The sequence below is a fragment of the Python bivittatus genome, unplaced genomic scaffold, assembly GCF_059951505.1.
Source record: "Python bivittatus isolate LINGU-HERP-01145 unplaced genomic scaffold, Pbiv_v1 ctg000410_np1212, whole genome shotgun sequence".
Lineage (NCBI taxonomy): Eukaryota > Metazoa > Chordata > Lepidosauria > Squamata > Pythonidae > Python > Python bivittatus.
In genome coordinates, this window is record NW_028277067.1 from 770,852 (window position 1) to 786,778 (window position 15,927).

Below are 15,927 nucleotides of genomic sequence, written 5' to 3' on the forward strand. Positions count from 1 at the left end.
ACCAAGGGTGAAAGCTGGAAAGCTCAAAAGTTGTGTCTGCTGGAGCTTTTGTTTTCAATAATAAGTGCCATTATCTTCATTTGTCTCATATGACACCTACAAGTCTTTTTTGTCTCCTGAAAGTACAGGAGACCAGGTAGCCTGTAATGACCATGTCTGCATCATAGGCAAGGACCACTTCTTCCTAGTCCCCATTCATGTTTCTTCATCTCCTTTCATGCAGTGATGGTGCAGAAGGGTAGGGCCGAAGGAATGCTTTTGGCTTTTTTTCCCCCTGGAGAGGAGAAGAAAAGGATAGTTGACAGGTAGTATGTTCCTCTAATGTTGTAAAACAAATATTGGGAATGCATTGCTGTTCCATCTTTTGATTTAGGTTTCATTTCTTTGGGGATGTGTGTTGTAACTGCAGAGGGATAACTTTACCTGAAGTTGTTGGCAACTGAAGTCTCCTGTATGCTGCTTTGGGACATCAAGAAACAAAACATAAGTATTAGGAGGTTTGGGAGTGGAGCCATAGGAATTCCTTGGGGAAATGGGTTTGAATGTGGCAGGGGGTGTGGCGGTGGTGTCTCTGTGTGAGAGAACAAAACAAAGTACATTAGACTTCATTAAGGAGCCTGGCAGATCAGTTGGGCCAAATCAGTGGAGCAAAATAAGAGCTGCTGACTGTCAGCCCAGAAGGAAAGAAATGGAATGAGCTCAGCTCACCCCACAGGGTTATAGTTCTGGGGGAAAATGGGACAGCTATGTATGCCACCTTGAACTCCTTTACTAAAAGGCAAGACAGACATTTAATGAACATTGCATGAAATACATTTTCATGCAATTAGAAAGATTTATTATAGGGAGCTTGATCCTGTCTCCTAATGTATCTACAAAGGCAAAACTGGGGGTGAGGATGACCATTTTCTAGACTAAATGTACTCTTGCTCAGTCAGAACCTGGTAGCTTTCTGTACTACAGCTATTTTTGTAATTATCCAGCTGGTCCTAAGGACTCTGGTGAAGCATGTGCATCTGAGGGCCTGGTGTACCTGGAGCAGGGATTTTTAGACTGCTTTTGATCCATGGGAGTGGGGAAAATTCAAGCTGCAGGCTTTCATAATTATTCCAATACTTTAATGGCTCCTTTCTTGGTGCTCCGTGAACTTTTGGTTCCCCCTGAATCTAATTTTTAAAAGATTCTTGAATTAACAATAAATGGCATGGAGCAAAATGGTAACAGCTAGCACCGTCATTATTCCCAAGAATACTTTTGGGTCCTAAAGACATTCTTAGAAGATAAAATAACAATAGTGTATTATCTGTCAAATTTAGATGCCACCAAATAATTCTAACTCATGGCAGCTTACCATAAAATAAAATGCAATTAAAAACATCCTTAGGGAATACTCAAATATAGTAACTATGTTAAGAAAGTAATAATTTAAAATTTTAGTCCTTGGCCCTCATAACCCCAGGGTCCCATACAACTAGAACAACAACAAGCACACTAACAATAAAAAACAAAAACAAAAACTAAATGAAGAAAAGACAAAATGGATTCATGGGTGTCCACTGGAATTTGCTGCTTTCATCAATACGATGAAAGTAGGATCATGGCAGTACACCAGAAGTTTCATCCCTTCTGCACATGTGTGCAGCAACAACACATATACACAGAGGCCAGGACTTAGGTTACAACACCACAATGCCGCTTTAGTTTTTCTCCATGTGCAGATGCCACTGGATAGATGGCTGCAACTTGGGGCTTTTGGGGGGGATGTGAGTTGGAGTAGTAGGTAGCATCCACTAGAACTGTAGGAGGTGGCAGTGAGCAATGTTGCCAGTTTACTTTCTAATATTCAGTATTTTGCAACTAGCCATGCCAACCACAGTAGCCATTTTGCAAAAGCACCTATAACATGCTTTCAAAATTCTAGTAGTACCATTAGCCCCCAAAAGTCAGGACCCTGTCATCAAATATTACAAAAAATATTTCTTTTCAAGACTTCTTTTGAGCAAGTGAAAGACCCTAAAGCTTTAGTGATGCAAGTTCTTGAAGCAGACAAATGGGACATACGTTTTGTATGAGTGCTGCTGCAGATAAACTGCCTTTGAACTGGTCTTCTCCAGATATGTTGGGGCCATGACCACCAGAATTTCCATGAATGGAATGGAATAGAGGCTGAGAATTCTGAGAGTTATAATCCTAACCCAACCAGGCAAGTTAGTTCCTGTGGATCCTGTCGATCATGCTGGCTGGGGAATTCTGGGAGTCCACACACCTTAAAGTTGCCAAGTTTGAAGAACACTGCTGTAGATCATCATTTGCACCTGGTCTCTTGTATTGCCTGGAACATGATTAAAAAAAGAAGAGCCATTGAACCTTTCTCCTGATCTCCCACGAAATGAAAGGCTGCCCCACACATCTGGACTGAAGGCTCAAAAAAAATCAGAATTCTTGCAACTTCCTTGTGCCATGAACTGTTATGGATGACTTTCTTCATCTGGAATGGCAGGCTTGCTGCCACTGTTCCTCTGGCCTAGGGGAATGATTCACATACAGGATTAATAGGGACTGTCTGTGCTTCCTGTCTGCCAAAAAAAAAAAAAAAAAGACTCAATTGTTTATATGCTGGGCTTGAATACAGCAGCTCCATTGTCCTGGCCTTATATGCCAAAGCTGAGCAGCAGCTGGTGTTCTGGCATTCCTCTTTTTAAAGGCTCAGTGTGGTTTGGGATTTTGACATAGGTTATCTCAGGTCACAGTGAATCACAGTACAATTGTGCAAAAATTTGGCCCCCAGCAAAGTCTTTATTTGCCAAAATGAGTAGAGCCTGGGAGTGATGTCCTCAGACATGGAAACATTTCTCACTCAATGAAGAAAAGGCTTTTGAGAGAAGAAACTTCAACATTCATGTAAAGGACCTGACTACTGTAATGGGAGGGAAGGAGAGGTGAGATTTCCCCTCATGTAGCAGCAGTGCCAGTTTTAATCCTAATTTGATGGGATAATGTCAGTTACCAAGTTCTATAGAATATGAGGAAGGAACAGGATGAATAATTCTGTTGAGTTTAGGTATCCAGTCATCATCATTTACCCTTTTACTATACAGACTGCCTTCCCTAAATACCCCCCCCCCCAAAATCTTATTAAGGGGCAGTTCTTCCTTATAGAATTGTTTTCCTTCACTTGACTGTAACCATAACATATTGAGGGTCCACTCTGAAGTGGTTACAAGTTTGCCAAACCATGTTTGCTTCTCAATTATTTGCTGTCTCCTTATTTTCTAAGAAAAGAAGATTCCCACAATTTTGGGACAGCAGCTTTTCAACAGTATCATTTAAAATTAGGGTTTAGGAACCTTTTTTTCTCTTTTCTGCCAAAGATTTCATTTTCCAAAGGGGGGCAATGATGGGTAGCACCAAGCCAAAGGCAAAGGTTGACAGCCTCCCTTCCTGACCTGCAGCATGGTGGAAAAGAAACAATTCTGTTCTTGCTGGAAGTCTGAACTAATTGCTTACAAAGCACTAATGGAAAGAACAAGGCCCACAGATTGTTCATGCTAGTCCTAAATAATAACAGGTGCCTCTGAGTATGGAGGAGTATCTGCATGACTGAGTGATGGAATTGGGGGGGGGGCGAGCAATAGGAACCTCTCTTCCCTTCACCTGCCAGATCTTGAGCTGGGGTTGCATTTGGAGGATGCTGTTGATGACAGCTGCGTGAGCTGTGTGACAGGCCAGTTGTGAGATAAGAACAAGCTGCCATGATTTTTTTTTCCTGTGGAGATGAGAGCCATCATTATTTATTAACCCTATTCTTAACATAATAGTGCAGATTTTACAACATCTTCATTAATCATTAATGGTATTCTCCCTGTGCAATGCTTTTATACAACTTCATAAATTCCAAAGCTAACTACCAGTAGGAAAAAATGTATTGGAGGTTCTTTTTGACCTCCCTTATCCCAAATCACCTTGCTTCCATGTTTACAAAGGCTTCTTCAAGCAGAGTGTATGTAACCTATGAGATTGGACACCTTTGATGCTTCCCCAGATAGTGGGTGGTACATGATAGTCTCCAGACGTTGCCCTTAAGTATTTGACACTTAACATCAAAAAACCACCCTCTGCCTGGGAGACTATTACAGTATCCTTGCCAGATGGTTTTCTGGCTTTAGTGCCAATAAGGAAGAAAAACTCAGGAGGTGGTAGGTTCTCCACCGCATTGCCAGATGGCTCTTGCCTTCATGAAGTTTCTTCTATTGTTTAACTGAAATCTACTTTCTACAGTTCCTACCACTTGTTTCTAGTCCTAAATTCTAGAAATTGTCTCCATTGTGGCAGCAGCCCTTCTAATAGTGGATTACCTTGTTTTCCCTTAACCAGGGTATAGTGGTTCAGGTATAGGACTAGGAGCAGGGTGACCCAGGTTCTAGTTCTCAGCAGTGGAAGCTCATTGGATGACTTTTGGCCAGTCACTCTTTCTTAGCCCAACCTACCTCATATGGTGGTTGTTATGGGGAAAACAAGGAAAAGGGAACAGTATGTATGTATTTCATACTACAGGAATACAAAAGGTACCATATAAATCTAATAAAAGAATAAGCATGCCATCTCTTTCAGGCATTTCTCATATAAGCTTCCACATCTCTCACCATCCCATTCTTTGTTGTTTCAGAACATTCCAATTTGTCACCATCTGCTTTAAAATCTAATGCCTTGAACTAGATATAGGTGTAGCCTGACTTACCCAGTGCAGATTACGGGGGAACTGTAGCCTTATTTAGAAATGTCAATAAGAGAGAAAAGAGATGCGCAGCTTTGCTTCCAATCTATCTTCCATTCCCCCGTTGAATAAAAGGATTTGGAACGAGCTGGAAATGGGTCTTTTCAGGACTCTCGATCAAAATTATTTTCACATTCATGCATATGTGAAGCCTTACAGCAGTGTTGTCCAAACTTGGCCACTTTAAGATGAGTGGACTTCAATTCCCAGAATTGAATGGCTGGCTGGGGAATTCTGGGAGTTGAAGTCCACTCATCTTAAAGTGGCCAAGTTTGGACAACACTGCCTTACAGGCTTCCCCATTCAACATGCAGAGGAGGTGCAGTTCTGGGGGCCAGCACCTGCCTTTGTGTAGCCTGTCCTTGTGTGGAGCCCTGAATGCTTTGCCTTCTGCCCTGGGAATGCATCCTGTTAAATGCCTTCTAAATGCACTTTCATATGTCGCTCCCTCAAAAGCATTTGATAATGATCTGCAAACATTTTTCTGTTTCAGAAAAATGCAAACAATTTCCTGTTCAGAAATACTAACAAGGAGTGAAAAATCACTGCCCAAGTCGCTGCATGTATGGCAGCATGAAAATCCCTGCATGGTCACTCTACACAAAAGAGAAATATTAAAAACCAGGGTAACCTGGAGCTTTCTGAATGGCTGGCCTATTGTAGAAGGGAAGAAGGAAACTGAGAACTTGTCAGTTTCACTACAGAGTTACTTGCCTGGACTATTGATGGGGAGCTGTCAAGCCAGCATTCCCCTTACAGGACCTGCTAAAGTACTGAAGCTCAGGAGTTGGGAGGCTGGGGTAAGTCAAGAATCCCTCAATGGGGAAATGGCCTACTCACAAATTTCACAATACTCAAGTGTTTCCAGTTAAAAACCAGCTTCAGAGCAATTCCTCTTGTGCTGCAGTAGAGCAGGAAGTAGAATTGGTTCAGCTGCTGAAGGGGGGCACAACCAATCCCAGGGCAGCCCAAACACTTCATCTAGCAATGCCTTAAGATTAAATTACTTTTTTTTTTTTTTTTTAAGTACAGCTCATATTCAAGTATGTGATCAACTCGAACTCCCAGACTCTTCATAAAGGTACCATTTCCAAAGCTGGAATCCCCCATTACATACATACATAATCTTTCTGTTTGAACCTAAGACTTTGCATTTATCTCTTGAATGCCATCATGTTGAGGGGCTGCCTCAATATTTCAGCCTGTTGAGAATATTTTGAATTTTTTCACTGCTTCTATGATATTAGTTTCCCCCTGCCTCAGACAGTAAGGTTCACTTTACATTCTTACCTAAATAATTTATAAATGTCAGTGTTATAAAGTTTTTTAAATGTTGGATTTGGATCACAGGGACTTAGGTGTAAATCTCAACATCACCACAGAGCTCAGTGTGTAACTTCAAGCCAACTAATCCTTCTCAAAACAACCTACCTCTCAGGATTGATGTGGGGATAAAATTAGGAGACACCCTCATATATAGCACCTTGAGTTCTCAGAACAGACAGGACATAAACCCCACAGGACTTGGGACAGCCCTATGGGTCTCAAATCTTCCTTCCAGGATGACATTAACAATCATTAACAAACAGACTGAGCACTGGGCCTAGCTCTTCTTTGTAACATTTTGCTGATAAGGATATTATGGGAGATTTTGTCAAATGTGCGAAGTCTCATTTGTTAGAACTACTGGTACTTTAGCTCAGGACTCCATTTCTCTGTTTTTAATATGGAGAAAAGAGTCGATGAAAAGCTCTGGGCCAGAAAAACTTGCTTCCACTTCAGAAGTCAATGAACTTGTGTTCTAAAGAAAAGATGCAGAGCTTAACATTCTCGCAAAAATGCATCTGCTAGCTCTACAGCCCTACTCTTTCATCTCTGCTGGTGAAGGGTAGTTCCTTCAAGTGACATCAGAAGCTCCAGGGTTGAACCTGCTCAAGGAATAGAAACCCTTGCATAGCACAAAGTATGAGAGTTGAAAGTTACTTCTTGGTTGCCACCTGACTAATACATTCCAGACCGTTCATCAGCCTGTTGTTGCTAGTCATTGTTGTGAGTTGTAAAAAGGAACTTGCTGTGATCAAATGATGTGGTTTAGCTCAGCTCCACAACCTGCAATAGAGAAGTGCTTGAGGGTTAAGTTTGCAGCTTGGAAGCAGGAAGGTCCTGAAGGGCTGAGTATTCTGCTCCTTTGTTATGAGACAAGAATGTCCTTGATACCTATGATAGGTACATAGAAGCCTGCCACCAAGTGCTACAAACTGAAAAATGGAACCCTCTAGAGTTCCATGCAACTAGAAGCTGTCTTAGGAATCACTGTTTGTCTGTATTTATTCGATTTCTATCCCACCTTTTGCTCAGGAGCTTGAGCATTTCTTCCTCCCATTTCCCCCATAACTCTGTGAAGTAGGTTGATCTGAAATTGACTGGCCCAAAGTCACCCAGTGAAGTTCCAAAGCTCAGAGTGGGCTAGAATCTCCCTAGTGATAGTCCAACACTGGCTCTCATTTTTGTTCATCTTTTCTTTTTTTGGTAATAATTTCCTTTCTAGTTTTTACAGAAACATAGTTCCAACAATGCAAACATTTCAAAAGGTTTTTTTATGAAGCACAATTTACAATTATGGCAGAGATTGCTTATTTATAAGAATCTTTAAGAAATTGCCTGTGAAATGTGCAGTCTGAGATTTTAACTAGTTAGTTTAAATCAGCCTTGGAAATTCATCCATTTCAAAGATATCACTGGGAAAGGAAAATTTTGATATGCTGGGCCTCTCAGAGAGTACTGAATAACGGTATTCCCCAACCTGGCACCCTCTGGATGGATTTGAAGTGTTAACTCCCAGAATCCCCAGCCAACAAGCTTATTTTCGAAAGTGCAAGACATTCATAAAGATGCTGAGCAGAGATTTCTCATGTTGTCTGAGATTAAACTAGAAGAGGAAATGGAAACCCTTAACCTTAACCCTACTAATAAATATGACTTCTGAAAAGGTTAAAACTACAATTAACTAGACTGGACAAATAAATCCTTGCCTATATGTTTGACAAGCTATAGGCCTGATGAATTCTAGGTCTTCTGGAATACACAAAACTGGGCACAAGGACCTTTTGGAGACATATTTCTTTGGCATATGACCATAAATCAATAAGAGAATATAAGAAAGATCTCATGCTTTTCCCTGGGGCTAGAATATTTGGGTTGGATAAAAACAACACATGAAGGTTGGCCTCTAATCAGACAAAATTAGGAAATATGAAATCACTTCCAAACTCTCCCAGCAAATGAGAGCACATCACTTTGATAAGAGTCAGTGAATGTTGGGAAGAGAATATTGCTGAACCAAACATTTGTTCAATTAATGTATTCTCTGAAAGCATGCCAGAATGTGTTAATAATGCCCAAATCAGGTATCTTAAAGAAATATGTATTCTGCTATTGTGAAATTGTATCTCCCTCCCCTTGCAATTACTATCATGCTAGGAATCAAGGCTTCAAACTTCCTGAATCCTAACTGAAGCTGCCCTATCTAAATAAAATATAGGTCAAGCTTCTGTCAACATCTCTTTGCAGACATCCCAGGTTTGAAGACAACAGTGGGTGTTTTCTTATGAAAGCTTGTGTTCGCTTTGGAGATAAAAGCCAGGTCAGTATAAAAATATCATTTAATCCTGGTGAAGACACACAACTGTGAATCAGAATGCTACTTTTTGCTGAGCAGTACATCTGGCCAGAATAGCCAAAAAATAGTTTCAGGAATATGAAGAATTTGATCCAAGCCCCAGATAATCTATCCCCATCTGTGCTAGGCCAAACAATGCCAGTAGGTAAAGCTTGGGAAAGGAGACTGACCCAACCTCTGTCCTTACTGCCCTTCTCTGCAAGATACTGTGGGAAGCGACTATCTTCCATTTTGTCCTGCACATAAACAAGAAGTTTGCAACTGGGGACAGGATTTGGGAAGAGGCAAACCATCCCACAGGTTTGATATGGAGAACTTAGGGGTGGTATCTTGGTGGGGAAGAACACGTGTGCTTCCCATCTGGTTGAAATGTAAGGACCCATATGAATCCCTATCCCAGTACCATTTGAGCTTCCAGCAACATGATTTAAGTTCCATGAAGGAAATTTCTAGGCACAATGGAAGGATTATGGACACCTAAATCTTAAAGAGACTATACTGTACATATTCCTGGTTGATAAATCACACTTCTACACTACAATATTTAGTATTAGGATGAAAAGCTTCCTGGATCGAGTTCCAGTTACGCTGATCTCCACTTCCTAGGTGGGGAGCAAAGATCTTGAACAAAGTAACCAGGTATTCTTGCTGGCATAATTTCAAAACAGGCAAAGGGGAGGAATAGCAGCTGAACCTGACAGCTGTAGAAACCATCTGTATATTTTATAAACTGCCTCTGGAACCTGCCCAGACAGTCAATCCTTCAATGGCATTTCTCTTGGCTTGTTTTGAGCTGAGCAGCCTAGTTTTTCTTATGAAAAGGTATTTCACTGTGGAAGCCTAGTGTAATTTTGCATAGATTGTTAGTTTATGTAATATATCCTCCAGATCAGATTCTATTTCTCATTTTGATCTCTACATTTTTTTTTCCTGGATGATTTGAGGCTGAAGCTATGCTTCAATTTTTCTTTATTAACCTAGATTAGGAAAAAGAATTAGTGAAGTTAGGACTTTGCGTGACCACCTAAGGCTAGAAATACAGATTGCCAGTTTTTGTGTCAAGCGCACAATCTTCCTGAGCAGCTTAATGGAAAAACAACCCGAACCATTTCCTTGTAAGGATATGCTGTCTACCTTTCTCTTTATTTGTAGGCTTTTTCAGTCTCAAGACACTTTTATGTGACAAATTCAGAAATCATACCACCATATCCAATAAACACATACAGCAAACATATGGGCTGAAATGAACTCCACCCTCCTTCAGCCTCCCTGCCAAAATGGTGGCAATGGGGATCGTTTATTCCAGTCAGGGTTTCAGGGCATACACCCCCACAGCAAAATGTAACTCTGAGTTGGTCTCATGGATGTTGGCTGAGATTGAAAGGAATAAGTTGCTGCAAACAATGTCTTGGGGGCACGAAACATCCACATTTCCCCACTTATGCATGTATAAACACAAGGAAACACTCAAATGCTAAATTACCACACATAAAAATGCATTCAAGTCTGTACAAGAATATTGCAGATTACTTTTAAAATTTAGTGTAACAATTGCAGGTTGCTGTACAAGTAATCTGCAAACGAACAAATGCAGGCAAGCTTAATGGCAGCTTGGATGTCACATTCTAAAGATCTGTGTTCTGATCCTGCTTGCAGGTTATCTGGTTAACGATGTGGCATATATTTGATCACTCTGGTTATCCTTCACGTGCACCAGAGAGGAAACCTGGCATTTATAGCAATCAGACAGCCCATCACGAAGGTGTCTGAGGAATTTCCCAGTGAGCTCTGGGGCAAATTAAACTCCACAGCGAGGGTCCCTGCAGTGTTTACACAATGTGCATACCTATGATCAATGGAGCTATAATTAAACTAAACCATTTGTGTTTAATTTGCACAACACACTGAATAATAAACTGATCACAGGGCTGGGTTATAGAATAAAACGTGGTTGGCCAGTTTGTGCATCAGTGGGCTGTACAAACATAACCAGCAGCAGGAAGCAGCAGCTGAGCAGGATTTTAGCCACTTAACCCTACCTGAAGATAGGGACTGCAAATAAGAGCATTTACATATGCTCTGTTTTGTTTTGTTTTTTTGAAATGATCATTTGAAAATGGTAGACAAAGAGGACCACTGCTTTTCAGCAGTTGCATTTAGATCTCAAAGGAGACAAAGGAGATTCATGAGACTCTGGAAGCTCCAGTTGTCAATCCCTGATCTAAAGGGGGGTTCTTTCCCAGTGGAAGTCTACCTTAGTCAGCAGCAGGAATGGCCAGCTTTAGACCTCTTCCCACTCCACAACCCCCACTTTTGTTCTGGAGTCCCAGTCCAGATCAAATCCTGCAGTTGTAACAAACTGCTAACTCAGAAACTGAGTCTCTCTCTGCAGGCAACTCAGAACCCAACAAGAGCCTAGATGGGGAAGGGCGGCAGAGGGAGGGGGGAACTGGGAAGAAGGAGAAGACATGGGAGTCCTGCGATGGCTATATCTATCTCCCCAAGATTTCCATTCCAAATTTACAGATTTCCAAGTTTGCATGAATAGAAAAAAAGTTACAAAGAGTCCCTCTCTGTTCTGAACAGGATAGGTTCAGACTATCAGGCCCCTGATTTGAATATAAGGCAACTTTATCTGTTCATCTACCAAATTTAGAGGCACTTTGGCCGACCTTAGCTGCTTCCAAGCCTCCCTTCCATGCACATAAGCTTGGAAAGTGAACGTTTCCTTTTGCTTTGTGCTGAAGTATAAATATTGGCAAGTTGTAAGGGACTGGGTATATAAGCTATCGTTTTTCTCCTTCAGAGGTACAAAATCGCACCTCTCACACTGCCCTATATTTCTGTGCCTTGAATGGGTGCATGATAAAGCCAACAGACCTGCCCCCAAAGCATCACTGTGGCTGTGCCATAATAAAAAATGGTGAGGTTACAGAAAGATTAACTCACCACCACTCCCAGAATAAGAGTTAGAGGATTTAACTGCTGCAACTTTTTGAGTGGACGTAATTCAGTCGAGCTCAGCCCAACCCTTCTGCAGTTGCTGGGACTAAGCTCACATGCACGCAGCTCCTCCCACCCCAGCATAGAGCAGACTTCTGTTGCTGAGCAAAGGGTGACGTAATGTGGAATAAGCACAGCCAAGCGGGCCTTGCCTACAACGGCTGCCTGCATTGCGCTGTTTCCCAGCTCTCTCTGCTGCAAGCCAAAGGTTCTCCCAGGGAGGGGGCACACCAGCACATTTATTTAGTGTGCCAGGTTCTTGAACAGCTGTGGCTGAGAACACAGGAAGTTCCAAGCAGCACCTGCTTATAGACACCCAGTGATTTCACTCTGATCTGCTGCTTGTCTCGCCCCAGCTCCCCACAGAACATTTTGCCTTATCATTTTGGAGCACAATATGCTTCAAGGGGCCTGGACCTTTAAATTTAATCTGGACTAAAGGCTTTCTGGGTAAGAGGACTGCATTGGTACCCTTTCTCCCTATTCCAGTGACTGCTGGGCTGGATGGCTTACACATACTCAAGGGAGGAGGCACAAAATAGGCATTGATCCCCTTTCAGGTGCAAAAAAGGCACATTTTCAAATACTCAGGCTGGATCCCCACTGCTAGGCTAGCGCTAGGTGGGGGCTGTGAGAAATAAATAAATAAACTAGATAATTCCAACTGGCCAAATGTGTGGCCTTATGATAGCTTTTGTATCATTTTTGACAGAGTAGAGAAGGTATAAAAGAGAGTTCTGCATTTTCTGCTATTGACGTATTTTTGAAGATGGGATAAAAGTGTCTGTGGCTTTTTTATTTATGCAAGTGGAAATGTCACTCTGACTTTGCCTCAGAAAAGCTTTCTGAGGGGGTTGCATCTACTAATAATTTATGTTTTAATAATATACATTAAACAAAAATGTTTAAATATTACACCTATAAAGCAACACTTATTCACTAGAGAGCAGGTTTAGTGCATCACCAGAATATGAGGAAAAATAGAGAAAAAAGGATGGTTACTGTGAATACAGGTAGGCCCCCAGGTTAACAGTTTATAGATGACCCATAGTTAAGAATGGAGCCTACTGTAGCAAAATTTGAGTTAAATACACAATGATTCAAGTTAAATACACAATGGTTTGAGTTAATTACACAATACTATTTATATAGTATTATATAATAATACTGTTCTGGCTTATATACAAATTTGATTTAACGACAGACTTTGGGAATGGAACTCGTTCTTAAACTGGGGTCTACCTGTACCAGACAAACATAGTCATGGATGACCTCATTCCATGGTTTCATATGTGACCAAATAGTATGGCGGGGGCCCAAACAGAGCCTGGCAGCACATCACATTGCATCTCCCCTTTAAGTTCCCCAGCATTACATTACAAGAACACACAGTCTTTCAAGAGGTCATCGTTAATGGGACCAAGCACTACTGAGATCTCCATGACAAAAGAGGATCATTCTCCCACATAGATTCTTCATCAGGCTGGCCAGAGCTGTTCTGGGCTAAGCTCTGGCTTGAAATATATCCAATTAAATCAGTCTCATCCAAGAGTGTCTAGGTGCAACAAGAACCATACACACAGCACATGGCCAAGATAGGTATTTTCACTGTAGGGTATATGCACTGTTGATGCAGAATCTTAGAACTTCAATCTGGTATCTGATGAAAAAGGACCACAGACAGCATAGCTAGAAAGATCATTGGAAGCTTTGGAGAGCTACTCTCAGTTGGGCTGCATCAAGGGCAAAACATCTTTTCAGGCCAAGGCCTATACTTAGCTTTTGAGTGGGGCTAGGGGAAAAAGAAAAAGAAAAAAAAAACCTGGGCAGGGCAAGGAAAAAAACTTAAATTAATGTAATGTATGTGAATGTACTTTTAACAAAATTTAAATACTGTAAATATGTATGTGAGGATGTGTATCTTAATATGTGTGTGTAATAATTCTTGCATTCAGCCACATTAATAATCATCACTGAATTGTCTCTCAATTTCAAATATTAAATTAGGTACTTGTAAATGGAATTCAGAAGTAACATTGATCTTCCCCTGCTCCAGAAGAAACATACCTTGCCCTGACCCTGGCCAACACCCAACTTTCAGATGAATTGGCCTTGGCTAATGTTTTTGTAGGGCTAGGTTTCCCCCTCCAGAAAATCACTATCTTGTCATCTCCAATGGATGGTTAAAAAAACCCTTTCCTTCCTAGCATGATCCACCCCGCTGCAATTGTCTTTGCTTCAGGCCCTTCTGGCACTTGGCAAAGAAATGTATCATTGTGTTTTATGTTCAGCAAATAAAGAAGCAGGTGTCACAGGGTGGGGAAGTGAGCAACTGGTATACTAGTGAAGTTAAAGAAGCTCACTGGTACGCTATCAACCTTTTGCAAAACATAAAAGGAACTTCTCCCTAGCAATTCAGGTTATCGTGTTTCCATTTTTCAAAGGAACATTCTCTTAAAATAACAGGCAGGAACCATAAGGTGAAGTCTTACCATTGCTATACCTCCACGCCCGGTGGTGGTGGTGTGGTGTGGTCTGCCTACTTGGCTCTGCTTATGGTGTAAGCTAGCCAAGACCCAGACACTACCCTCTCCCACCCCCCACCAAGAGTTATTCTAGGCTGCAATCTCACAGAATTTGCATAAAGAGTCCAAAAATCTTTCACTGCTTTTGCGCAAGAGGGGGGTGAGGAGGCAAAACTGTCCAAGTTCCAATTTGCAGTCAGAATAGCAAAAGGCCAAATTAAAGCCAGAGGGTTTGGTGGCTCTCTCCAAAGCAGGATGGGCAACATTTTGATCAGAATGGGCTGTATTTAGTACTGTTAGCAGGAACTACAATTGCCAAGGATGTAGTAATGTTGCAAAGTAGATGGAGTCATATCATACACATGGGCAGGGCAAAGATTTTATTTTTCTCTTTTGGCAGAGGGGCTTTAAAACAATTATTTTAAACTTTCAATTTGTATGACTTTCCACTTCAAAATGGCAAGAAACCAGAATTCAGGAGGACAGCTGCAAGAAGAAAATGAGAAGAATTCTAGGGTTGCATACGTCCTTGGATTGCAGTTTATCCTGCAGTCATAGAAAATAGTTACTTCCATCAAATTCTAAAAAAATACCCCACTGTATTTTTACAGTGTAACTGTAACCTAAATTTAAAAGTGGTACTATGCCAAAGAACAAATCTGCATATATCAGGGAAAGGAAATCTTTAGCATGATAAAATCCCATGCTCTGCTTATTCTAAAAATTCTTTATGATCCAGTTCCTTATATTTTTTTCAGTTGACCATTGGACCTTACACTGATAGCCAAACTGACATTTGGAAGGTTTTTCCCCCTCTTAAACTGTGTGGATTCCCTACCCTTGTCTTCCCATTAAAATAAAGTTTTTGATGTTTGAACAAATTGTATCTTTTTCCATATTAAATATGCAACCCGGATTCTTACCTTCGAAACTCAGTTTAAGTTGGTAAAGATGATGGAACTTGCAGAGATGGCTAAGTTAATCTCTTTGATAAGAGAAAAAGCAATATCTACATTTATGGTTGACTGGAAACCTCTTATAGACTTTTTTGCATGAAACAGGAAAAATGCACATGATTTTGATGATTAGAAAAAAAAAAAGGATAATATAAAAAATGAGCTTTTTCTGTAATCATAGAGTAAGAGATAACTTTGCAATTGTACTTATATTTGCTGCAAAGGAAATCAGAAGCTGCTTTCTGTTTTCATTTTTTAAATTTTTTCTGCACTTTTGCTTTCTCTCTTTCTTCTTTCCTTTCTTCTGTACTGTTTCTACTCTTCATTAGTTTGTGTTAGTTTTTACGTGCTTTGTAAAACTTTTAATAAAAAAAATATTTTTAAAAAAGGAATCTCATTTTAAGAGCCAAAATCTCAGATGCAGGAATAGGCAACTTGGTGCTCCCAGGTTTTAGGGTTTTTTTAAAATCAACTCTCGTGAGCCCTTGTCAGCATAGCCGATAGCAAAGAATTACAGGAATTGTCTTAACTGTAGATTATGTTGGCTGTTCCTGCTCTAGTGATTCACCTGGCCATCATAAACTGTGTCTTTAATCTCTGTTTACAATTTTTGCTTGCCAATAAAAATGACAACAAAGATGAAGCTACACTGGCTTTCTTATGAATCTCTTGAAAGCACATGATCAATACTTGCATTTATGACTGTTGCAGTGTCCCACAGTCACATATTGTCATTCGCCTGCTTCACAACTGGCTTGTGACAAGCAGAGTCAATATAGAAGGCGGAAGTAAAACCTTAAGTCGTGGTCATGTGATTTTTCGCTTAGTGACCGCAATTGAGTTGCCAGTCCTAACTGCGGTTGCTAAGTGAGGACTACCTGTAATACCATATCCAAGGGTAGCTTTGACCCCACTGCCATTTCAAAAGGTGGTTCACGTAGTTCTGATTGCTATTTGTCCGAAGAAAAAGTAAACACAATTGTTGGTGTT

At 40.8% G+C, this 15,927-nt stretch overlaps 1 long non-coding RNA gene across 1 annotated transcript; it reads right to left on the reverse strand.

Annotated features, from left to right (window-relative positions):
- Positions 1–140: 140 nt before the first annotated feature.
- Positions 141–15,247, reverse strand: LOC112540285 (uncharacterized). Its single transcript, XR_003084344.2, has 3 exons — positions 11,403–15,247; positions 2,062–2,332; positions 141–274 (listed from the first exon to the last, which is right to left on the reverse strand). It is a non-coding gene; the product is annotated as an uncharacterized LOC112540285 (long non-coding RNA).
- Positions 15,248–15,927: the final 680 nt, after the last annotated feature.